The sequence below is a fragment of the Salvelinus alpinus genome, chromosome 3 (genome assembly GCF_045679555.1).
Source record: "Salvelinus alpinus chromosome 3, SLU_Salpinus.1, whole genome shotgun sequence".
In the NCBI taxonomy this organism is placed as follows: Eukaryota; Metazoa; Chordata; class Actinopteri; order Salmoniformes; family Salmonidae; genus Salvelinus; species Salvelinus alpinus.
In genome coordinates, this window is record NC_092088.1 from 94524380 (window position 1) to 94549528 (window position 25149).

Sequence of the window (25149 nt, forward strand, 5' to 3'; positions counted from 1 at the left end):
CCTCTCTCTCTCTCTCTCTCTCTCTCTCTCTCTCTCTCTCTCTCTCTCTCTCTCTCTCTCTCTCTCTCCCTCTCTCTCTCTTGCTCTCTCTCTCTCCCTCTCTCTCTCTCTCTCTCTCTCTCTCTCTCTCTCTCTCTCTCTCTCTCTCTCTCTCTCTCTCTCTCTATGTCTCTGTCTCTGTCTCTGTCTCTGTCTCTGTCTCTGTCTCTGTCTCTCTCTCTCCTCATCTGGTGTAATTGGATCATCTTGAAGCTAACCTGCCCCTGGCTAGAGACAACGTCGTAGATAAGACCTTCATTATTCACCAAGAACAAATCTGTACACTATGTATTAGTCAGGCGCTTGGAATTCCATGAAAGTCCTCTCTGGTTTTGGTTTCTTGGTTTCACTATAATGTCTAGAAGCACCAGTGCTGTAGGCCGTGTTTCTCCCCGTTACATTACAAGGTGAATATATTGTGTAGAATGAGCGTTAGGATGCATTTACAGTACAGTTCAATATGATATAGGAGCCACGTTAGTGTCCCGTTAACATTACACAAGTGGAATATTTAAATAATGCTATGTGACTGAAAGTCTATCATTTAAAACAATATAACACATTCCAGAAGGTGGCCCAACTCTCTACAGACGTGGCTCTGACTAGAACCTCTCTACAGACGTGGCTCTGACTAGAACCTCTCTACAGACGTGGCTCTGACTAAAACCTCTCTACAGACGTGGCTCTGACTAGAACCTCTCTACAGACGTGGCTCTGACTAGAACCTCTCTACAGACGTGGCTCTGACTAGAACCTCTCTACAGACGTGGCTCTGACTAGAACCTCTCTAAAGACGTGGCTCTGACTAGAACCTCTCTACAGACGTGGCTCTGACTAGAACCTCTCTACAGACGTGGCTCTGACTAGAACCTCTCTACAGACGTGGCTCTGACTAGAACCTCTCTACAGACGTGGCTCTGACTAGAACCTCTCTACAGACGTGGCTCTGACTAGAACCTCTCTACAGACGTGGCTCTGACTAGAACCTCTCTACAGACGTGGCTCTGACTAGAACCTCTCTACAGACGTGGCTCTGACTAGAACCTCTCTACAGACGTGGTTCTGACTAGAACCTCTCTACAGACGTGGCTCTGACTAGAACCTCTCTACAGACGTGGCTCTGACTAGAACCTCTCTACAGACGTGGCTCTGACTAGAACCTCTCTACAGACGTGGCTCTGACTAGAACCTCTCTAAAGACGTGGCTCTGACTAGAACCTCTCTACAGACGTGGCTCTGACTAGAACCTCTCTACAGACGTGGCTCTGACTAGAACCTCTCTACAGACGTGGCTCTGACTAGAACTTCTCTACAGACGTGGCTCTGACTAGAACCTCTCTACAGACGTGGCTCTGACTAGAACTGTAAGCTTCCCCGTCTCCTTGTATCCATTGGTGAATTAGTGGGTTAGTTGTTGACGTCTATTATCTTTGTTCCAGAGGTGTGCTAGCGGTTAGCGGTGTGTAGCCTATGTGCTATAGGAGAGACTGAGGATATCCCCACCTGTACAGACAGACAGTCATTATACCTGAGGAGGAAGCCAGGAGGCTGGATGTTGTATTGTCATTATACCTGAGGAGGAAGCCAGGAGGCTGGATGTTGTATTGTCATTATACATGAGGAGGAAGCCAGGAGGCTGGATGTTGTATTGTCATTATACCTGAGGAGGAAGCCAGGAGGCTGGATGTTGTATTGTCATTATACCTGAGGAGGAAGCCAGGAGGCTGGATGTTGTATTGTCATTATACCTGAGGAGGAAGCCAGGAGGCTGGATGTTGTATTGTCATTATACCTGAGGAGGAAGCCAGGAGGCTGGATGTTGTATTGTCATTATACCTGAGGAGGAAGCCAGGAGGCTGGATGTTGTATTGTCATTATACCTGAGGAGGAAGCCAGGAGGCTGGATGTTGTATTGTCATTATACCTGAGGATGAAGCCAGGAGGCTGGATGTTGTATTGTCATTATACCTGAGGAGGAAGCCAGGAGGCTGGATGTTGTATTGTCATTATACCTGAGGAGGAAGCCAGGAGGCTGGATGTTGTATTGTCATTATACCTGAGGAGGAAGCCAGGAGGCTGGATGTTGTATTGTCATTATACCTGAGGAGGAAGCCAGGAGGCTGGATGTTGTATTGTCATTATACCTGAGGAGGAAGCCAGGAAGCTGGATGTTGTATTGTCATTATACCTGAGGAGGAAGCCAGGAAGCTGGATGTTGTATTGTCATTATACCTGAGGAGGAAGCCAGGAGGCTGGATGTTGTATTGTCATTATACCTGAGGAGGAAGCCAGGAGGCTGGATGTTGTATTGTCATTATACCTGAGGAGGAAGCCAGGAGGCTGGATGTTGTATTGTCATTATACCTGAGGAGGAAGCCAGGAGGCTGGATGTTGTATTGTCATTATACCTGAGGAGGAAGCCAGGAGGCTGGATGTTGTATTGTCATTATACCTCAGCAGGAAGCCAGGAGGCTGGATGTTGTATTGTCATTATACCTGAGCAGGAAGACAGGAAGCTGCATTTTATTATGTCAGAATGAAATGTGTTCTCGACCAATTTGTCTAATGTGACTCCCCCTGCCATAAAACATGTGTGCATGAGCACGCACACGCACACACGCACACACACACACACACACACACACACACACACACACACACACACACACACACACACACACACACACACACACACACACACACACACACACACACACACACACACACACACACACACACACACAGTGCCTCTTTCGGAAACAACCCCTTTCAGAACACCCCCCTCACCCTCCCTTTAACCCCAAACCTCACCCTCCCTTCAACCCCAAACCTTCACCCCCCTCACCCCCCCTTTAACCCCAAACCTTCACCCCCCCTCACCCTCCCTTCAACCCCAAACCTTCACCCCCCTCACCCTCCCTTTAACCCCAAACCTTCATCCCCCTCACCCTCCCTTTAACCCCAAACCTTCACCCCCCTCACCCCCCTCACCCTCCCTTTAACCCCAAACCTCACCCTCCCTTTAACCCCAAACCTTCACCCCCCCTCACCCTCCCTTCAACCCCAAACCTTCACCCCCCTCACCCTCCCTTTAACCCCAAACCTTCACCCCCGTCACCCTCCCTTTAACCCCAAACCTTCACCCCTCCTCACCCTCCCTTCAACCCCAAACCTTCACCCCCCTCACCTTCCCCTTCAACCCCAAACCTTCACCCCCCCCTCACCCTCCCTTCAACCCCAAACCTTCACCCCCCCTCACCCTCCCTTCAACCCCAAACCTTCACCCTCCCTCACCCTCCCTTTAATCCCAAACCTTCACCCCCCTCACCCTCCCTTTAACCCCAAACCTTCACCCCCCCTCACCCTCCCTTCAACCCCAAACCTTCACCCCCCCTCACCCTCCCTTTAACCCCAAACCTTCACCCCCCCTCACCCTCCCTTCAACCCCAAACCTTCACCCCCCCTCACCCTCCCTTTAACCCCAAACCTTCACCCCCTCACCCTCCCTTTAACCCCAAACCTTCACCCCCCTCACCCCCCCACCCTCCCTTTAACTCCAAACCTTCACCCCCCTCACCCTCCCTTTAACCCCAAACCTTCATCCCCCTCACCCTCCCTTTAACCCCAAACCTTCACCCCCCTCACCCCCCTCACCCTCCCTTTAACCCCAAACCTCACCCTCCCTTTAACCCCAAACCTTCACCCCCCTCACCCTCCCTTCAACCCCAAACCTTCACCCCCCCTCACCCTCCCTTCAACCCCAAACCTTCACCCCCCCCTCACCCTCCCTTCAACCCCAAACCTTCACCCCCCCTCACCCTCCCTTTAACCCCAAACCTTCACCCCCCTCACCCTCCCTTTAACCCCAAACCTTCACCCCCCTCACCCCCCTCACCCTCCCTTTAACCCCAAATCTTCACCCCCCTCACCCTCCCTGTAACCCCAAACCTTCACCCCCCTCACCCTCCCTTTAACCCCAAACCTTCATCCCCCTCACCCTCCCTTTAACCCCAAACCTTCACCCCCTCACCCTCCCTTTAACCCCAAACCTTCACCCCCCTCACCCTCCCTTTAACCCCAAACCTTCACCCCCCCACCCCCCCTTTAACCCCAAACCTTTACCCCCCTCACCCTCCCTTTAACCCCAAAGCTTCACCCCCCTCACCCTCCCTTTAACCCCAAACCTTCACCCCCCTCACCCTCCCTTTAACCCCAAACCTTCAGGGCCTTCAGAGGACAGTCTGAAACAAAGCCTGCTTTACAAAGACACTTCCTCTGTGGACAACATTTCTCCCTGAACAGAGGACCAAGTTAACACTGTACCAACCCAGAGAGAGAAAGAGATGGAGAAAGAGAGGGAGAAAGAGAAGGAGGAAGAGAGGGAGAGAGAGAAGGAGGAAGAGAGGGAGAGCGGGGGGAGAGAGACACACAGAGAGGGGAGGGAGGTAGAGAAAGAGAGAGAGAGGGGAGGGAGGGAGGTAGAGAAAGAGAGAGAGAACTCAATAACCTGCTGGCTAACAGCTAGGCCTGTGCCAAAGGGTTGTGTTTAGAGACAGAGAAAAAGTGGGATTCGGAGGGAGAGGGAGAGAGGGGGGGAGGGAGGGGGAGAGGGAGAGAAAGTGGGAAGCATACTCAGCAAGAGTGAGGAATCAGAAACAGGTTGTTCCAGCAGAACACTGCTTTGTCCCTGCTTCAAAAGACCGAGTGGAACATCCATGACTGGAGCTAGTGAGAGCATAGTTTTACACATATCATCTGGTCTTTGTCTCAGCTAGGAAGGGAGGCACAGACAGAGAAAGAAGGAGAGAGAGAGAGAGAGAGAGAGAGAGAGAGAGAGAGAGAGAGAGAGAGAGAGAGAGAGCCTGGCCCCTTAGAGATAGACACAACAGTAATTAATCATCAACACACACACACACACACACACACACACACACACACACACACACACACACACACACACACACACACACACACACACACACACACACACACACACACACACACACACACACAGAGGAGTATGATGGCACTGCGTTAAGCAGCTTGATAGAGTAGAATAGAAGTGGAGTAGAATAGAATAGAATAGAATATGATCAAATATTTTACATCAGCAGTTGTCAGTTACCCAACCTAGAATGTAAACCAATGTCATGTAGATCAGACTGCTCTCCCCTGTACACTGTTATGTTGTGTTGTGTTGTCCTCCCACTACATGGCCACTGGGGAGTCTCAGTCCCAGACCCAGTCTCAGTCTCAGCTGCTAGTACTGAACAGCAACAGGAAGTGGAAGGTGGGTGGCTGCTGTCGCTACAACAGGGACCGGGTAGGAGGTAGGAGACAGAGTAGAAAGGGAGGGATACAGCAGGGACCGGGTAGGAGGTAGGAGACAGAGTAGAACGAGAGGGATACAACAGGGACCAGGTAGGAGGTAGGAGACAGAGTAGAAAGGGAGGGATACAACAGGGACCAGGTAGGAGGTAGGAGACAGAGTAGAACGACAGGGATAAAACAGGGACCAGGTAGGAGGTAGGAGACAGAGTAGAACGAGAGGGATACAACAGGGACCAGGTAGGAGGTAGGAGACAGAGTAGAAAGGGAGGGATACAACAGGAAGCGGGTAGGAGGTAGGAGACAGAGTAGAACGAGAGGGATACAACAGGGACCAGGTAGGAGGTAGGAGGTAGGAGACAGAGTAGAAAGGGAGGGATAAAACAGGGACCAGGTAGGAGGTAGGAGACAGAGTAGAACGAGAGGGATACAACAGGGACCAGGTAGGAGGTAGGAGACAGAGTAGAAAGGGAGGGATACAGCAGGGACCAGGTAGGAGGTAGGAGGTAGGAGACAGAGTAGAACGAGAGGGATACAACAGGGACCAGGTAGGAGGTAGGAGGTAGGAGACAGAGTAGAACGAGAGGGATACAACAGGGACCAGGTAGGAGGTAGGAGACAGAGTAGAACGAGAGGGATACAACAGGGACCAGGTAGGAGGTAGGAGACAGAGTAGAAAGGGAGGGATACAACAGGGACCAGGTAGGAGGTAGGAGACAGAGTAGAACGAGAGGGATACAACAGGGACCAGGTAGGAGGTAGGAGACAGAGTAGAAAGGGAGGGATACAACAGGGACCAGGTAGGAGGTAGGAGACAGAGTAGAACGAGAGGGATACAACAGGGACCAGGTAGGAGGTAGGAGACAGAGTAGAAAGGGAGGGATACAACAGGGACCAGGTAGGAGATAGGAGACAGAGTAGAACGAGAGGGATACAACAGGGACCAGGTAGGAGGTAGGAGACAGAGTAGAAAGGGAGGGATACAACAGGGACCAGGTAGGAGGTAGGAGACAGAGTAGAAAGGGAGGGATACAACAGGGACCGGGTAGGAGGTAGGAGACAGAGTAGAACGAGAGGGATACAACAGAGACCAGGTAGGAGGTAGGAGGTAGGAGACAGAGTAGAACGAGAGGGATACAGCAGGGACCAGGTAGGAGGTAGGAGACAGAGTAGAACGAGAGAGATACAACAGGGACCAGGTAGGAGGTAGGAGACAGAGTAGAAAGGGAGGGATACAACAGGGACCAGGTAGGAGGTAGGAGACAGAGTAGAAAGGGAGGGATACAACAGGGACCAGGTAGGAGGTAGGAGGTAGGAGACAGAGTAGAAAGGGAGGGATACAACAGGGACCAGGTAGGAGGTAGGAGACAGAGTAGAAAGGGAGGGATACAACAGGGACCGGGTAGGAGGTAGGAGACAGAGTAGAACGAGAGGGATACAACAGGGACCAGGTAGGAGGTAGGAGACAGAGTAGAAAGGGAGGGATACAACAGGGACCAGGTAGGAGGTAGGAGACAGAGTAGAAAGGGAGGGATACAACAGGGACCAGGTAGGAGGTAGGAGACAGAGTAGAACGAGAGGGATACAACAGGGACCAGGTAGGAGGTAGGAGACAGAGTAGAAAGGGAGGGATACAACAGGGACCAGGTAGGAGGTAGGAGACAGAGTAGAAAGGGAGGGATACAACAGGGACCAGGTAGGAGGTAGGAGACAGAGTAGAACGAGAGGGATACAACAGGGACCAGGTAGGAGGTAGGAGACAGAGTAGAAAGGGAGGGATACAACAGGGAGCGGGTAGGAGGTAGGAGACAGAGTAGAACGAGAGGGATACAACAGGGACCAGGTAGGAGGTAGGAGGTAGGAGACAGAGTAGAAAGGGAGGGATACAACAGGGAGCGGGTAGGAGGTAGGAGACAGAGTAGAACGAGAGGGATACAACAGGGACCAGGTAGGAGGTAGGAGGTAGGAGACAGAGTAGAAAGGGAGGGATACAACAGGGACCAGGTAGGAGGTAGGAGACAGAGTAGAAAGGGAGGGATACAACAGGGACCAGGTAGGAGGTAGGAGACAGAGTAGAAAGGGAGGGATACAACAGGGACCAGGTAGGAGGTAGGAGACAGAGTAGAACGAGAGGGATACAACAGGGACCAGGTAGGAGGTAGGAGGTAGGAGACAGAGTAGAACGAGAGGGATACAGCAGGGACCAGGTAGGAGGTAGGAGACAGAGTAGAAAGGGAGGGATACAACAGGGACCAGGTAGGAGGTAGGAGACAGAGTAGAAAGGGAGGGATACAACAGGGACCAGGTAGGAGGTAGGATACAGGGTAGAAAGGGAGGGATACAACAGGGACCAGGTAGGAGGTAGGAGACAGAGTAGAAAGGGAGGGATACAACAGGGACCAGGTAGGAGGTAGGAGACAGAGTAGAAAGGGAGGGATATAACAGAGACCAGGTAGGAGGTAGGAGACAGAGTAGAAAGGGAGGGATATTAAAAAGGGGGGGAAAGAGGAGAAGAAGAGAGAGACTGGAAGAGAGGAGGAGAAGGAGAGAGAGGAAGAGAGGAGGGGAGTATAAAGAGACTGTAAGAGAGGAGGAGAAGGAGAGAGAGGGAGAGAGGAGGGGAGTATAAAGAGACTGTAAGAGAGGAGGAGAAGGAGAGAGAGGGAGAGAGGGGGAGAAGGAGAAAGAGGAAGAGAGGAGGGGAGTATAAAGAGACTGTAAGAGAGGAGGAGAAAGAGAGAGAGGGAGAGAGGAGGAGAAGGAGAGAGAGGAAGAGAGGAGAAGAAGAGAGAGAGGAATAGAGGAGGGGAGTATAAAGGGAGGAGAAGGAGAGAGAGGGAGAGAGGAGGAGAAGGAGAGGGAGGGAGAGAGGAGAAGAAGAGAGAGAGGAAGAGAGGAGGGGAGTATAAAGAGACTGGAAGAGAGGAGGAGAAGGAGAGAGGGAGAAAGGAGGAGAAGGAGAGAGAGGAAGAGAGGAGGAGAAGAAGAGAGAGGAAGAGAGGAGGGGAGTATAAAGAGAGAGGAAGAGAGGAGGAGAAGGAGAGAAAGGATGAGAGGAGAAGAAGAGAGAGAGGAATAGAGGAGGGGAGTATAAAGAGAGAGGAAGAGAGGAGGAGAAGGAGAGAGGAGGAGAAGGAGAGGGAGGGAGAGAGGAGAAGAAGAGAGAGAGGAAGAGAGGAGGGGAGTATAAAGAGAGAGGAAGAGAGGAGAAGAAGGAGAGAGAGGAAGAGAGGAGGAGAAGGAGAAAGAGGAAGAGAGGAGGGGAGTATAAAGAGACTGTAAGAGAGGAGGAGAAGGAGAGAGAGGGAGAGAGGAGGAGAAGGAGAGAGAGGAAGATAGGAGAAGAAGAGAGAGAGGAAGAGAGGAGGGGAGTATAAAGAGAGAGGAAGAGAGGAGAAGAAGGAGAGAGAGGAAGAGAGGAGGAGAAGGAGAAAGAGGAAGAGAGGAGGAGAAGGAGAGAGAGGGAGAGAGGAGGGGAGTATAAAGAGACTGGAAGAGAGGAGGAAAAGGAGAGAGAGGGAGAAAGGAGGAGAAGGAGAGAGAGGAAGAGGGAGGGGAGTATAAAGAGGGAGGGATAGAGAGATGGTATTCTATGTGATATGAAGATGCTGTGTTTGTTAGTTTTCAAGGCTAGATAGGCTAACCACCATCACAGATATATACCCCCCCTTCCCCTCTTTCTTTCGTTCCAATGTGCCTAATGACTTGTGTTGCTGACTGTGTTCCAAATAAAGTCAAGTGCCTGGATGATTTTCTTCCCTCTGAGCCAAGCTGGAGAAACACAACAAAACAATGCAGTCTGTTGCTTGTCACTCATGGGTGTCTGGGCATGCAGTTAAGTGCCAGCTGGAACACACAGCTGTAAACTTGTGGTGAAGGAAAGACAAACAAAGGGCCAAGCACTCCATCCCTCCATCCCTCCATCCATCCCTCCCTCTTTCCTGAATGCTGTTTCCTCTCTCCTGCTTTTTGTTTGATCTGTTTATTGAAACAGAAATGGAGTGATGGTGCCAGTCAGAGGAGAAATGGAGGGTTCACTACACTTCTCCTCTTTCCCTCCTCCCTGCTGTGGAATTGGAGTCCTTTTTTCCCCTTCCCTGCTTTCCTGATTTCCTCCAATCCCCCTCTTCTCACAAATGGTATTTTCTTGTTTAATTTAACAAGAAATGAGTAGTAAATTAAAGGATTGGCCCCAGAATCCCAGCGCTCACACACACACATACATGCACGCACGCACACACACGCACGCACACGCACACACACGCACACACACGCACGCACACACGCGCTCCAGATTCCCAGCGTGCCCCTGTGCTGCTCTCCGCTCCCCAATGAAAAGGCAATTTGTGAAATGATGTGATAAAGTAATTAGATGGAAATCAGCCCCTTCAGATTGTGTGTGTCTGCATGGCAACACACACACACACACACACACACTTCTCACACGGCTTCTCCTATTTGTACACAACATCATGGTAACGATGGGTCTCCGCGATCACAGCTCGTAAAAACTTAAAACCGCCTCAACCACTTCTTCTCTTTTTTTCATCCTCCTTTATAGAGTGTCAAATGAGAGAGGGAGAAATGAGAGAGGGAGAAATGAGAGAGGGAGAAATGAGAGAGGGAGAAATGAGAGAGGGAGAAATGAGAGAGGGAGAGAGAAAAAAACTGCCAACTGCAGGGCATAGGCTCGATCCCAAATGACACCCTATTCTCTATGTATGAAACGTAGGCCCTTTGGTCCCTGGTTAAAAGTTATGCACTACGTAGGGAATAGGTTGCCATCTGGCACTCAGCCATAATATCCATTAATGCAATTAGGGTTATAATTTAGCTAGCGCCCGCGCCCAGATGTAGCCTTGGTGGGGGAACACACACATACCTCCCCCTCTGGAAAACTGGGTTTACCACCACCACCGTGCTGCAGTGTTCCTGAGCAGAAACAGGTGTGAAAAACCATATCATTCATTTCTGCACTGGCAGGGTTGAGAGGAGGCTGGAAGGAGGCTTGTGGATGATTAGAGGTAGGGGGGGCTGAGAGGAGGCTTGTGGAGGGCCAGAGGTAATGTTGGGCTTAGAGGAGCTAAGAGGAGATGAGAGGAGATGAGAGGAGATGAGATGAGAGGAGAGGAGATGAGAGGAGATGAGAGGAGCTGAGAGGAGATGAGAGGAGATGAGATGAGAGGAGAGGAGATGAGAGGAGCTGAGAGGAGATGAGAGGAGATGAGAGGAGATGAGAGGAGAGGAGAGGAGATGAGATGAGAGGAGAGGAGAGGAGAGGAGAGGAGATGAGAGGAGATGAGAGGAGATGAGATGAGAGGAGATGAGAGGAGCTGAGATGAGAGGAGATGAGAGGAGATGAGAGGAGATGAGAGGAGATGAGAGGAGCTGAGAGGAGCTGAGAGGAGATGAGATGAGAGGAGATGAGAGGAGCTGAGAGGAGCTGAGAGGAGATGAGATGAGAGGAGATGAGAGGAGATGAGAGGAGATGAGAGGAGATGAGAGGAGCTGAGAGGAGATGAGAGGAGCTGAGAGGAGCTGAGAGGAGCTGAGAGGAGATGAGAGGAGATGAGATGAGAGGAGATGAGAGGAGCTGAGAGGAGATGAGAGGAGCTGAGAGGAGCTGAGAGGAGATGAGAGGAGATGAGATGAGAGGAGATGAGAGGAGATGAGAGGAGCTGAGAGGAGATGAGATGAGAGGAGATGAGAGGAGCTGAGAGGAGATGAGATGAGAGGAGATGAGAGGAGATGAGAGGAGATGAGAGGAGCTGAGAGGAGCTGAGAGGAGATGAGAGGAGATGAGATGAGAGGAGATGAGAGGAGATGAGAGGAGATGAGAGGAGCTGAGAGGAGCTGAGAGGAGATGAGAGGAGATGAGATGAGAGGAGAGGAGATGAGAGGAGCTGAGAGGAGATGAGAGGAGATGAGAGGAGATGAGAGGAGAGGAGAGGAGAGGAGAGGAGAGGAGAGGAGATGAGAGGAGATGAGAGGAGATGAGAGGAGAGGAGAGGAGATGAGAGGAGATGAGATGAGAGGAGATGAGAGGAGATGAGAGGAGATGAGATGAGAGGAGATGAGAGGAGTGGAGAGGAGATGAGATGAGAGGAGATGAGAGGAGCTGAGAGGAGATGAGAGGAGCGGAGAGGAGATGAGATGAGAGGAGATGAGAGGAGATGAGATGAGAGGAGCTGAGAGGAGATGAGAGGAGCGGAGAGGAGATGAGATGAGAGGAGATGAGAGGAGCTGAGAGGAGATGAGATGAGAGGAGCTGAGAGGAGCTGAGAGGAGATGAGAGGAGCGGAGAGGAGATGAGATGAGAGGAGATGAGAGGAGCTGAGAGGAGATGAGAGGAGCGGAGATGAGAGGAGCGGAGAGGAGATGAGATGAGAGGAGATGAGAGGAGTGGAGAGGAGCGGAGAGGAGAGGAGATGAGAGGAGCGGAGAGGAGATGAGATGAGAGGAGATGAGAGGAGTGGAGAGGAGCGGAGAGGAGAGGAGATGAGAGGAGCGGAGAGGAGTCTTGTGGAGGGCCAGAGGTAATTTTGGGCTTAGAGGAGCTAAGAGGAGATGAAGGGAGGCTCTTGGGAGGCCCAGGATCCTTACAGAAAACCAGGTTAAGTAAGGAGGTAGAAGTACTGTGGGCTGAGATAGGGGTTTGGAGTTTTGGGTGTGGGGGAGGGGAGTGGTAACCACTGTCTAAGTATAGATGTATTCACTAGCTAAGCTCTGATACAGGGTCAGCATTGGTTCATGCTACTAATGGTTAAGGTTAGGGCTGGAGGGGGAGACAACTGAGATCTTTACAATAAACCTTTGAGGTCAGATTACCTAGACCTGGCGGAGTGTTGCCATCCTGCCAAAGCTTTGCCCTCGACAAGCATGGCTTCATTTTGCCCCAAACCTCAATGGAGACTGACCTAGCTGCCATAACTTCCATACCATTCCAGAAATGTACTCCAAAGCTAAATAAAGGTTAAAAAAAATATATAACAAAATAGATCACAGAACTTCATGGTGTGAGTCCCAAATGTCACCCTATTCCCTATTGGCTCTGGTGAAATGGCACCCTATTCCCGATTGGCTCTGGTCAAATGGCACCCTATTCCCTATTGGCTCTGGTGAAATGGCACCCTATTCCCTATTGGCTCTGGTCAAATGGCACCCTATTCCCTATTGGCTCTGGTGAAATGGCACCCTATTCTCTATTGGCTCTGGTGAAATGGCACCCTATTCCCTATTGGCTCTGGTCAAATGTCACCCTATTCCCTATTTGCTCTGGTCAAATGTCACCCTATTCCCTATTGGCTCTGGTGAAATGGCACCCTATTGGCTCTGGTGAAATGTCACCCTATTCCCTATTGGCTCTGGTGAAATGGCACCCTATTCCCTATTGGCTCTGGTGAAATGGCACCCTATTCCCTATTGGCTCTGGTGAAATGGCACCCTATTCTCTATTGGCTCTGGTGAAATGGCACCCTATTCCCTATTGGCTCTGGTGAAATGGCACCCTATTCCCTATTGGCTCTGGTGAAATGGCACCCTATTCTCTATTGGCTCTGGTGAAATGGCACCCTATTCCCTATTGGCTCTGGTCAAATGGCACCCTATTCCCTATTGGCTCTGGTGAAATGGCACCCATGTGGTTCTGAATGTTCCCCAGACTGAAAACTGTCTTGGCTTCAATCCTTCCTCTAGTCATTGTTGTAGTTGCTGTTTTCCCTTCATCCGTTGAAGTAAAACAAGACCAGAACGCCTTTCATACTGAGATGGAGTTTATAAAAGCCTGTTCATCTTCATACTGAGATAGAGTTTATAAAAGCCTGTTCATCTTCATACTGAGATGGAGTTTATAAAAGCCTGTTCATCTTCATACTGAGATGGAGTTTATAAAAGCCTGTTCATCTTCATACTGAGATGGAGTTTATAAAAGCCTGTTCATGTTAATTAATCCTGAGATGGAGTTTATCTCTGCTATATGTGGCCTAAGGTCTCTGATTATTTCATAATTCTATCTAAGTGCCCGTCAGAATCTGAGGCTCCACTACCAAATAAAGAGTTGAATGAGATTGTCTTTGTGTGCTTTGCAAAAATAAAACAAAGATACATTTGTTTTCAGTTTTCTTGACCCTCAGCTGTTCTGACTCTCTGGCTGTGTGTGTGTGTGTGTGTGTGTGTGTGTGTGTGTGTGTGTGTGTGTGTGTGTGTGTGTGTGTGTGTGTGTGTGTGTGTGTGTGTGTGTGTGTGTGTGTGTGTGTGTGTGTGTGTGTGTGTGTGTTGTCAGACATTTGGAAGTGATGACTGAATGTCTTGGCCACTCGTTATAGTAGTTGGTGTCAAAGAGGTGGCAGCTGAGTCAATTCTAGACACACACACACACACACACACACACACACACACACACACACACACACACACACACACACACACACACACACACACACACACACACACACACACACACACACACACACACACACACCCCACACCTTGTAATGAAAACATCATCAATTACCTCTCTTGACAGGGCCCTCTCTATGGGGGCTTCTCTTGGTGGACTGACCCCCTGTACACACACACACACACACACACACACACACACACACACGCTCGCACACACTCATTTGCTCGCACACACACACACGCTCACACACACACTGGAGAAAAAAGTGTGCGTGTGTGTGTATGACTGTGTGTGTATGTGTGTGTGTGTGTGTGTGTGTGTGTGTGTGTGTGTGTGTGTGTGTGTGTGTGTGTGTGTGTGTGTGTGTGTGTGTGTGTGTGTGTGTGTGTGTGTGTGTGTGTGTGTGTGTGTGTGTGTGTGTGTGTGTGTGTGTGTGTTCATGGCCAGTGACCCATCTTCTCCAGGAGACTAAGTGTCTTGGGCGTCAGGAGTGAAGGAATGAGATAGTCAGACAAGTCCATCTGGTAGAGGCATGGGGGGGAGGGGAGGGGGAGGAGGGGAGTTGGGGGATAATGGTACAGTCCGTATGGTTGGGGCATAGGGAGGCCATCACTCCTGACATCGACACCTGACAGACCATCTGTGTCATGATGGATGGAACGAAAGATGGCAAGAGAAAGATGGATGGATGGAACGATTGATGGCGAGAGAGAGAGAGAGATGGGTGGAATGATTGATGGAGAGAGAGAGAGAGAGATGGGTGGAACGATTGATGGAGCGAGAGAGAGAGAGATGGGTGGAATGATTGATGGAGAGAGAGAGAGACAGAGAGAGAGAGAGAGAGAGAGAGAGATGGATGGAACAATTGATGGAGAGAGAGAGAGAGAGAGCGAGATGGATGGAGATACGAGTTTCCCCTCTGACTTTCTGTTCACTCTTTCTGTCTCTTTCTGTTCACTTTTTCTGTCTCTTTCTGTTCACTTTTTGCCAGGTTTCTCTCTCTCTCTCTCTTTCTCTTTCTTTCTCTTTCTTTCTTTCTCTCTTTCTCTTTCACAAATCAAATCAAATCACATGCTCCAAATACAACAGACCTTACAGTGAAATACTTACTTACAAGCCCCTAACCAACAATGCAGTTTTAAGAAAGATAATATTTACTAAATAAACTAAAGTAAAACATTTAATAAAAACGTAACACAATAAAATAACAATAACGAGGCTATATACGGGTGTACCAGTACCGAGTAAATGAGTGGAGGTACAGGTTAGTCTAAGTAATTGAGGTAATCTGTACGGTACATGTAGGTAGAGGTAAAGGGACCAAGCATAGATAATAAACAGCGAGTAGCAGCATCATATAAAAAAGGGGGGGGTTCAATGCAAATAGTCCGGGTAGCAATTTGATTAACTCTCTGTCTCTCTCTCTGGGTTACTGGCATGGGGAGCGTATGTATACATTACCAACACACGTGAAATAGATAATGAACAAAAGTGAAATAAACAATCAAAAATGAACAGTAAACATTACACTCACAAAAGTTTCAGAAGAATAGAAACATTTCAAATGTCATATTATGTCTCTGTACAGTGTTTTAACGATGTGCAAATAGTTAAAATACAAAAGGGAAAATAAATAAATATAAAAATGGTTTGTATTTACAATGGTGTTTGTTCTTCACTGGTTGCCCTTTTCTTGTGGCAACAGGTCACACATCTTGCTGCTGTGGATCTTGCTGCTATGGTGACACACTGTGGTATTTCACTTAATAGATATGGGAATATAGGTTTCTCTCTTTCTGCCTCTCTGTATTGCAACTCTTCCCCCCTCTGTTTAATGTCCCGCCAGAGCAGTTAACTTTTCATTCACGTCACCTTTGAACCACAACCTCAAAATGGCTGCTACAAACCAAGGCTGTTGGGGGCTGTATCTGGCTGGGATTGTGTGTGCTGTGTGTGCGTGAGCATGTGTGTGTGTATGCTAGTGTGTGTGTGTGTGTGTGTGTGTGTGTGTGTGTGTGTGTGTGTGTGTGTGTGTGTGTGTGTGTGTGTGTGTGTGTGTGTGTGTGTGTGTGTGTGTGTGTGTGTGTGTGTGTGTGTGTGTGTGTGTGTGTCTGGGTTTGGTCAAGGGGTGGGGGGTTGGTTTCCTTGAGAACGTGAGAACTTTACGAAGCCTCAAGGTCGGTCAGTAGCGCTGGAAGGGATCAACAGTTGCCAGGTTTCCAATATGACTCCCTCGAACACTCAGACTTTAGCCTCGCATAAATCACAGCGAATGTGGATCTAGTGTTAGTCTGCCGATCCTTCAGAGCAATGTGTTTTTTCACACCACCCGCATCTAGACGTCTGATTGCCGACATTTTCACTCGGTTTGCAAATAACAGCCGGCATTATGCTCAGAGGTGCTAAGAACTCTGGGTTATCTTCTCACGAGTCACCATCCCGGTTCCGGGAGCACCCCCTACAGTAAAAAAAGCTGACTAGCATAGCCTAGCATAGCGTCACAAGTAAATACTAGCATCTAAATATCATTAAATCACAAGTCCAAGACACCAGATGAAAGATACAGATCTTGTGAATCCAGCCATCATTTCTGATTTTTTAAATGTTTTACAGGGAAGACACAATATGTAAATCTATTAGCTAACCACGATAGCAAAAGACACAACTTTTTTTTTTCACAATTTTTTTCCTGCATGGGTAGCTATCACTAATTCGACTAAATAAAGATATATATAGCCACTAACCAAGAAACAACTTCATAAGATGACAGTCTGATAACATATTTATGGTATAGCATATGTTTTTTTAGAAAAATTTGCATTTTTCAGGTATAAATCATAGTTTACCATTGCAGCTGCAATCTGAAATAGTGCCGAAGCTGCCAGAATAATTACAGAGACCAACGTCAAATAACTAATTACTCATCTTAAAACATTTCTGAAAAATACACAGCGTACAGCAAATGAAAGCCCAACATCTTGTGAATCCAGCCAATATGTCAGATTTTTTAAGTGTTTTACGGCGAAAACACAATATAGCATTATATGAGCTTACCACAATAGCCAGAAACACAAGCAATTTACCAGCAGCACAGGTTAGCGATCGTAACAACCCAGCAAAAGATATATAATTTTACTAACCTTGATATACTTCATCAGATGACAGTCCTGTAACATCATATTACACAATGCATATAGCTTTTGTTCGAAAATGTGCATATTTAGCAGCACAAATCGTGGTTATGCAATGTAATCAGTAAAAACATGGCATGCATTCTGGCCGGCCCCATCTTGGAAAGGCACCTAATCTAATCAATAAATAATCGAAAACTTGACAAAAAAATACAGGTTGGACAGCAATTGAAAGATGCATTAGTTATTAATGCAACCGCTGTGTTAGATTTTTAAAATTAACGTTACTAGACATACAGTGTGCGTTACAGCCAGACCAGTGCCGCAATAATGGCCGAAAAATACTTTTACATTTTTCCACAGAACAACGAATTAACATCATAAATAGTTCTTACTATTAGTTGAGCTTCCATCAGAATCTTGGCCAAGGTGTCCTTTGTCCAAAATAATCGTTGCTTTGTTGTAAAACGTCCTCTTCAACTTCGGATTTAGCAGCTAACAATAGCTACGTGGCACACACATGTCCAAATCCTCCAAACGCAATACTACGAAAATTCAGAAAATTGCAATATACTCGCATAAACTGATATAAATCGGTTTAAAATAACTTCGTTATGATGTTTCTAACACCTATATCGAATTAAATCAGACGGATATATCTTAGGCCGATAACGAGAGCTTTTGAGCATGCCATTCTGATGTCCTCTCTTGCGTCTTGACGAGCGTCGAAAAGAACGGACATCCCACTCCATGGCCTTTTATAAAGTCTGAGAAATACGTAGAGACTCCATTCCACTTCTCATTGGTTACTGACATCCAGGGGAAGGCGGGTGCAGTTCATTTCGACCCATAGGACACATACAGAGCTTTAAACTGATCCGAGATCAGAGCCTAGTTTTCAGACCTTCGCAGTTCCTGTCATGATTTTCGCTGCAGAAAGACTTCTGGTTCACCCACAGACATAATTCAAACGGTTTTAGAAACTAGAGATTGTTTTCTATCCAATAGTAATAATAATATGCATATTGTACGAGCAAGAATTGAGTACGAGGCAGTTTAATTTGGGAACGCAAAATGTCGAAGTTGAAACAGCACCCCCTGTATTCTCAAGAGGTTATCTACTGCTGTATCTGAGCCCTTGGGCCCCCTTCCAAACGGACCCCTAGACCCTCGCCTCCTAGGCTCTAGTGGTGATCTGAAAACACCGGATCTATGTAAACTTAGGCCCCCTTCCAAACGGACCCCTAGACCCTCGCCTCCTAGGCTCTAGTGGTGATCTGAAAACACTGGATCTATGTAAACTTAGGCCCCCTTCCAAACGGACCCCTAGACCCTCTCCTCCTAGGCTCTAGTGGTGATCTGAAAACACTGGATCTATGCAAACTTAGGCCCCCTTCCAAACGGACCCCTAGACCCTCGCCTCCTAGGCTCTAGTGGTGATCTGAAAACACTGGATCTATGTAAACTCTGCACAACTTCGTTATTAGCATGTTGCTAAAACCTACAACAATGTTAGATGTACTCAGCAGTATCTAACATTAGATCTGGGTTATACTGTGTCCCCTCTTAGCAGACAGACCAGAGTTGATGTGTGGTTTCATCAGCGCCTGTTAGATCAACCATGGCCTCATGCTCTGCCTCTGAATCTCAGTGGTTCTATTCATAATTATCAGCTGGACGGGAGGAGTTAGCAAGGGACTGTGTGTGTGTGTGTGTGTGTGTGTGTGTGTGTGTGTGTGTGTGTGTGTGTGTGTGTGTGTGTGTGTGTGTGTGTGTGTGTGTGTGTGTGTGTGTGTGTGTGTGTGTGTGTGTGTGTGTGTGTGAGACGTTCATCCATGTTTCTGAAATGTCAAATTTCGAAGTTATTGCCAATGTTTCAGATGAAGTTTAGGTTTTTACTCAAAATGTTTAAGGTAGGGGTTAAGGTTTGGGATAGGCTGAAAACAAAAATCTCTAAAACCACTTTCCAAGGGACTAGGCCTGTGTCCGTACTCCAGCTAGGAGATGTCTGAGGACGTTGGGAGATGATATTACCTTCAAGTAGGTTTGGGTTTTACTAGGAGATGTCTGAGGACGTTGGGAGATGACGTGGAAACTGGCCACTAGGGGCAACAGTGAGCACTGTTACCTTCAAGTAGGTTTGGGTTTTACTAGGAGATGGTGGACGGGTGGAAGCATCTGCCTTTGATTCTAAAGGTTGGATGTTTGAATCCAGTGATCCACCATCCCCGTCCACAATGTCTTAGCAAAACCCAAACCTACTTGAAGGTAACAGCACTCACTGTTGCCCCTAGTAGCCAGTTTCCACGTCATCTCCCAACGTCCTCAGACATGGATAGACGTCAAATACTGACTTGTATAATGGGTGACCTGGCTGGTGTGTAGACCTCATTTGGCTAGCTGGAGTATGGACACAGGCCTAGTCCCTTGGATGTGTGAAAGCTCTGCAGATTCTCTCTCCACTTACCACTTGTAGTTGATTTGCAAATCCCAATAAAAGCTTCACACTCTGCCTCGGGCCAATGCGCGCGCGCATACACACACACACACACACACACACACACACACACACACACACACACACACACACACACACACACACACACACACACACACACACACACACACACACACACACAATCATCTCCAGGGTGACATCAGTGCTTGGGTGGGGTGTAGAGTTTCTCACTATCACTGTGGTATGTATTGGAGTGTGTGTGTGACGTGCAGAGAGAAGCGTCAGCAACAAAAAATGCTGTAATCGAATGCTGCGGTTAGCTTGAGGCTGGGTTTCCATACAGTATCTAGCTATAACCTCATGATGAGCTACAGGACCCCTGATGCTAATGTAGCGTTAGCTATAGCTTACTCACACCTAAAGGTAGAACCCTGATGCTAATGTAGCGTTAGCTATAGCTTACTCACACCTAAAGGTAGAACAGTAGCATGATGAGCTACAGGACCCCTGATGCTAATGTAGCGTTAGCTATAGCTTACTCACACCTAAAGGTAGAACAGTAGCATGATGAGCTACAGGATCCCTGATGCTAATGTAGCGTTAGCTATAGCTTACTCACACCTAAAGGTAGAACAGTAGCATGATGAGCTACAGGACCCCTGATGTTAATGTAGCGTTAGCTATAGCTTACTCACACCTAAAGGTAGAACAGTAATATGTATTACATACTGTGGGTGTAGCTGTATATTGCATAGCATGTTGTCGTCTGTCTTGTCCGTTTTTGGTTTACATTGTTTTTTGCCTTTTTTTTTTATCACAGCCTCCGTCCTACAGGAGGCCTTTTGCCTCTTGCCTTCATTGTAAATAATACATTTTTCTTAATTTACTTACCTGGTTAAATAAAATTAAAACATTTTTTCTTGCATATGTAGCTATATTTGGCACAAGTGTAGTATGTTGTTAGCAATGGACTAGCCGAGAGAAATAGCTAGCTATAGCCTAGCCAAGATAATTAGCTAGCTGACGTTGTTGTCATTAGCTGCTAGCCTTCATTCTCCTCTGTCTGTGTGTGTGTGCTGTGAGTTTTAGTTCTCTGGGATTTGTCTGGCTCTCTGGAGTCAGCAGCTCAATACCTTTTACTTACAGCCGCTGCAGATTCTCCATCCACTGTGTACCGCTACACTCCGCCCTAGATACACTCTGGTGTGTGTGTGTGTGTCTGTGTGTGTGTGCTTGTGTTTCATGTAGGTCTTTGTACTGTGTATGTGTGTGGTTTGTTTATATCTCTCTGCATTTCTCTAAGTGTTTGCTTCACTCAGCAAGTGTGTGTGTGTGTGTGTGTGTGTGTCTGTGTCTCTGTGTGACGGTGTGCCTGATGGATTCTATGGCAGTGCAGTCGCGGTAATCAGTTTGCACGTTGCCTGAACTAATTTATCAATTCAGTTCCTCCCACTTGTAATCTCACCCAAGCGTGCTGTTCAGGGGCCTGTGAGCTCTCTCTTCCCTTTCGCTCTCTGCTTCTCCCTTTCTCTCTCTGCTTCTCCCTTTCTCTCGCTGCTTCTCTCTCTCGCTCTGCTTCTCCCTTTCTCTCTCTGCTTCTCCCTTTCTCTCTCTGCTTCTCCCTTTCTCTCTCTGCTTCTCCCTTTCTCGCTCTGCTTCTCCCTTTCTCTCTCTGCTTCTCCCTTTCTCTCTCTGCTTCTCTCTCTCGCTCTGCCTATTATCTCTCTTTCCCTATGCTTATTCTCTCTCTCTGTTTTTTCTCTCTCTTTTTATCTCTCTCTTTTTCCTACTCTCCCCTTCTTGAGACAAATATTACCCTCGGAAAGGCAAGGAATTCCCAGCAGTTGTAGACGCCTTCTCTCCCCCCCCCCTTACCTTTCTCTCAGTCTCCCAGTACCTCTTGTTCTCTCTCTCTCTCACTCTCTCCCTCCCCCTTACCTTCGGTTGCTCGTTTACAAGCCAGTGGATGTTGCAAAGCCAGCACAATCAAAGTGTTTTTCAGTGGTGAGGTTTAGGGACATTTTACTGTGTGTCTTTACTGTGGGTCTATCTCTCTGTCTCTGACGGGAGCTAAAATGATTTTATGCCATTTTGTGGAAGTACATCATCTGTTTATGGGTCGGCTGAGCCTTTTAACATGCTCTTTGTCTTTGCCACCATTGATTTTGTATGGACCAGCAGAATCAGGAAGTAACAGTAGATTGGGGGATAGTTAAACCTCTGGATTATCTTCGGCCTAAACTACAGTATAGAATTTCAGACACACTCATGGAACGATTGGAACTCACATTCCCATTTAGAGAAAGCTATGTGTTGCTGTTCTGTAATGTATTTTCTATAGCCGTGACAGAGGTAATGGAAATCAGTGTGTTACTGATCTATAATGTATTTCCATAGAGAGATACAATTATGTGTTGTTGCCGTTCTATAATGTATTTTCTATAGCTCTAACAGAGGTAATGGAAAAGTGTGTTGCTGATCTATAATGTATTTCCATAGAGAGATACAATTATGTGTTGTTGCCGTTCTATAATGTATTTTCTATAGCTGTAACAGAGGTAATGGCAAACTGTGTGTTGCTGATCTATAATGTATTTCTACAGCTCTAACAAAAAGCAACAGTGATGCATTCCCTTTCTCTAAAACATTTCTTACAATACGTTTCAACAGTGTTGTTCTATAATGCATTTCACCATCTGAAACAGTATTTCTAAAGCTGTGTGTGTTTCCATCTAGTATCTCTGTCTCTAGAGCTACCAGAGTCATGTAACAGAGGAAACAGTGTGTATTTATGAAGCTGTGTATAGAATCTGAGTACAGTGTCTGTGTGTATCTCTACAGTATGTAGTATCTTTGTCTCTAGAGCTAACAGAGGCATAGAGGTGCTGCTGGTGTGTTTAGTCCTACCAGATGATCCGTGGCGTCCCTTAGGAGGAAGTAGGGAGAGGAAGGGGGAGGTAGGGGGAGGAAGGGGGAGGTAGGGGGAGACGGGGGAGTAATGTGGAGGAAGGGGGAGGTAGGGGCAAGAAGGGGGAGGAAAGGGGAGGTGACGGGAGGAAGGGGGAGACAGGAGGAGGCATGAGGAGGTAGGGGGAGACAGGAGGAGGTAGGAGGAGACAGGGGAGGTAGGGGGAGACAGGGGAGGTAGGGGAGGTAGGGGGAGGGAGGGGAGGGAGGGGATACGGTGGAGGCAGGAAGAGGTAGGGGGAGACAGGTGGAGGTAGGGGAGATAGGGGGAGACAGGAGGAGGAGGCAGGAGGTGGTAGGGGTGGTAGGGGAGATAGGGGGAGACAGGAGGAGGAGGCAGGAGGTGGTAGGGGAGATAGCAGAGACTGGGGGAGGCAGCTGGAGCATGTGTCTATGCTCAGTGGATTGAGAGGGATGCTACCTGCCTGTTGTATTAGGTGGCTCCTCCACTGCCAGGAATGAACTATGTTAGAGCAGTAGTCTGGGAGGAAAGAGATGGATACGTGTGGTGGGAAGCTCTGCCTCTCTTACTCTGTCCTTGTCTTCCTTTCTTTCTCTCAGTCCACCCTTTGTTCTTCTCTTTCTCTGTCTGCTGTCAGTCCCCCCTTCCCACCTCCCCCTCTCTCTCTGAGGCGTGCTGTGCTAGCAGTGGTAGTGATGGTGATGGTGGGGGAGGAAATGAATGAGGTTGAAGCGGTCGCTGCTCACTTGTTTGGTTCAACAGATTAAGTCATCGATTCGTAAAAGTGGTGCACTGATGGGGAAGGCCCTCCTCTGCAGAGAGAGAACAGAGAGAGAGAGAGAGGGAGGGGGGAAGAGAGAGAGAGAAAAAGGAAGAGAGAGAGAGTGAGTTGGGTAGGATGAGAGAAAGAAGGGTGAAAGAGAGAGAGAGAGAGAGAGAGTGGAAGAGATGGAGAGAATGTGTGAGAAAGGGAGAGATGAGAGATATGAAGGAGGAGGGGTGTGTGTTTTGAGCAATAGAAAGATGTCAAGGAGAAACATGAAGACAGAAGTAAAGAAAGAAACATCACCTCATCTCTCTAGCAGGGCTTCCTCCCATCCTCCTCCTCCTCCCATCCTCCTCCTCCTCCTCCTCCTCCTCCTCCTTGCAGCTGAAGGAGCATAAGGGAACAATTGTAAAATATCTTTACCTACTTTCAACTCCCCCCCCCCTCCAGGGGTTACACATATATTCTAATTAAAACCATGTGGTCATGAGGGTAATTATGATAATAACATAATAATATCACACAGGTTATTACAATGTTCTCTGGTCTCCAAATTGCTTCCTTAGAGTATCGTATTTCAATGGTATTAACTAAAGTCAAATTTCCTTGAAAGTCAAGTTAAATGGACTGGATTTTCCCCCCTTAGATCAAGCTACAATATGGAAACCTGATTCCACGAGTCTCCGAACCATGCATCTCTCTCGCATCCTCCCACCGTCCATCGCTACAAGCCCAATTTGGTCTGGTGTGTGTGTGTGTGTGTGTGTGTGTGTGTGTGTGTGTGTGTGTGTGTGTGTGTGTGTGTGTGTGTGTGTGTGTGTGTGTGTGTGTGTGTGTGTGTGTGTGTGTGTGTGTGTGTGTGTGTGTGTGTGTGTGTGTGTGTGTGTGTGTGTGTGTGTGTGTGTTAGGGGTGAAGGTGGTAGTCTGGGTAGGATGTGTAATCGTGTAGTAAAGATGCTTTGCGTTTTCACCTCTGTCTCTTGACAATAGAGATTCAACCCTAACCCTGACTCAACACCCAATACCTAAACCCAACACCCTAACCCAACACCCTAACCCAACACTCTAACCCAACACCCAACACCCTAACCCAACACCCAACATACTAACTCAAAACCCAACACCTTAACCCAACACCCTAACCCAACACCCTAACCCAACACCCTAACTCAACACCCTAACCCACCACCCAACACCCTAACCCAACACCCTAACCCAACACCCTAACTCAACACCCAACACCCTAACCCACCACCCAACACCCTAACTCAACACCCAACACCTTAACCCAACACCCTAACCCAACACCCAATACCCAATACCCTAACCCAACACCCTAACTCAACACCCAACACCTAACACCCAACACTCTAACCCAACACCCAATACCCTAACTCAACACCTAACACCCAACACTCTAACCCAACACCCAACACCCAATACCTTAACCCAACACTCTAACCCAACACTCTAACCCAACACCTAACACCCAACACTCTAACCCAATACCCTAACCCAACACCCTAACCCTAACACCACACCCTAACCCAACACCCAACACCGTACCCAACACTCTAACCCAACACCCAACACCCAACACCTAACACCCAACACTCTAACCCAATACCCTAACCCAACGCCCTAACCCAACACCCTAACCCTAACCCCACACCCAACACCCTAACTCAACACCCAACACCTACATCCTAACCCAACACCCAATACCCTAACCCAACACCCAATACCATAACTCAACACCCAATGCCCTAACTCAACACCCAGCACCCAATACCCTAACTCAACACCCAATACCCTAACCCAACACCCAATACCCTAACTCAACACCCAATGCCCTAACTCAACACCCAACACCCAATACCCTAACTCAACACCCAATACCCTAACCCAACACCCAACACTCTAACCCAACACCCTAACCCCACACCCTAACCCAACACCCAACACTCTAACCCAACACCCAACACATAAAACCCTAACCCAACACCCTAACCCAACACCCTAACCCAACACCCTAACTCAACACCCATCACCCTAACTCAACACCCAACACTCTAACCCAACACCCTAACTCAACAC

At 48.0% G+C, this 25149-nt stretch overlaps 1 protein-coding gene across 6 annotated transcripts in view; it reads left to right on the forward strand.

The window, feature by feature from the left end:
* meis1b (Meis homeobox 1 b) overlaps positions 1 to 25149 on the forward strand; it is a 187659-nt gene that overhangs the window by 91765 nt on the left and 70745 nt on the right. The window lies entirely within an intron of this gene.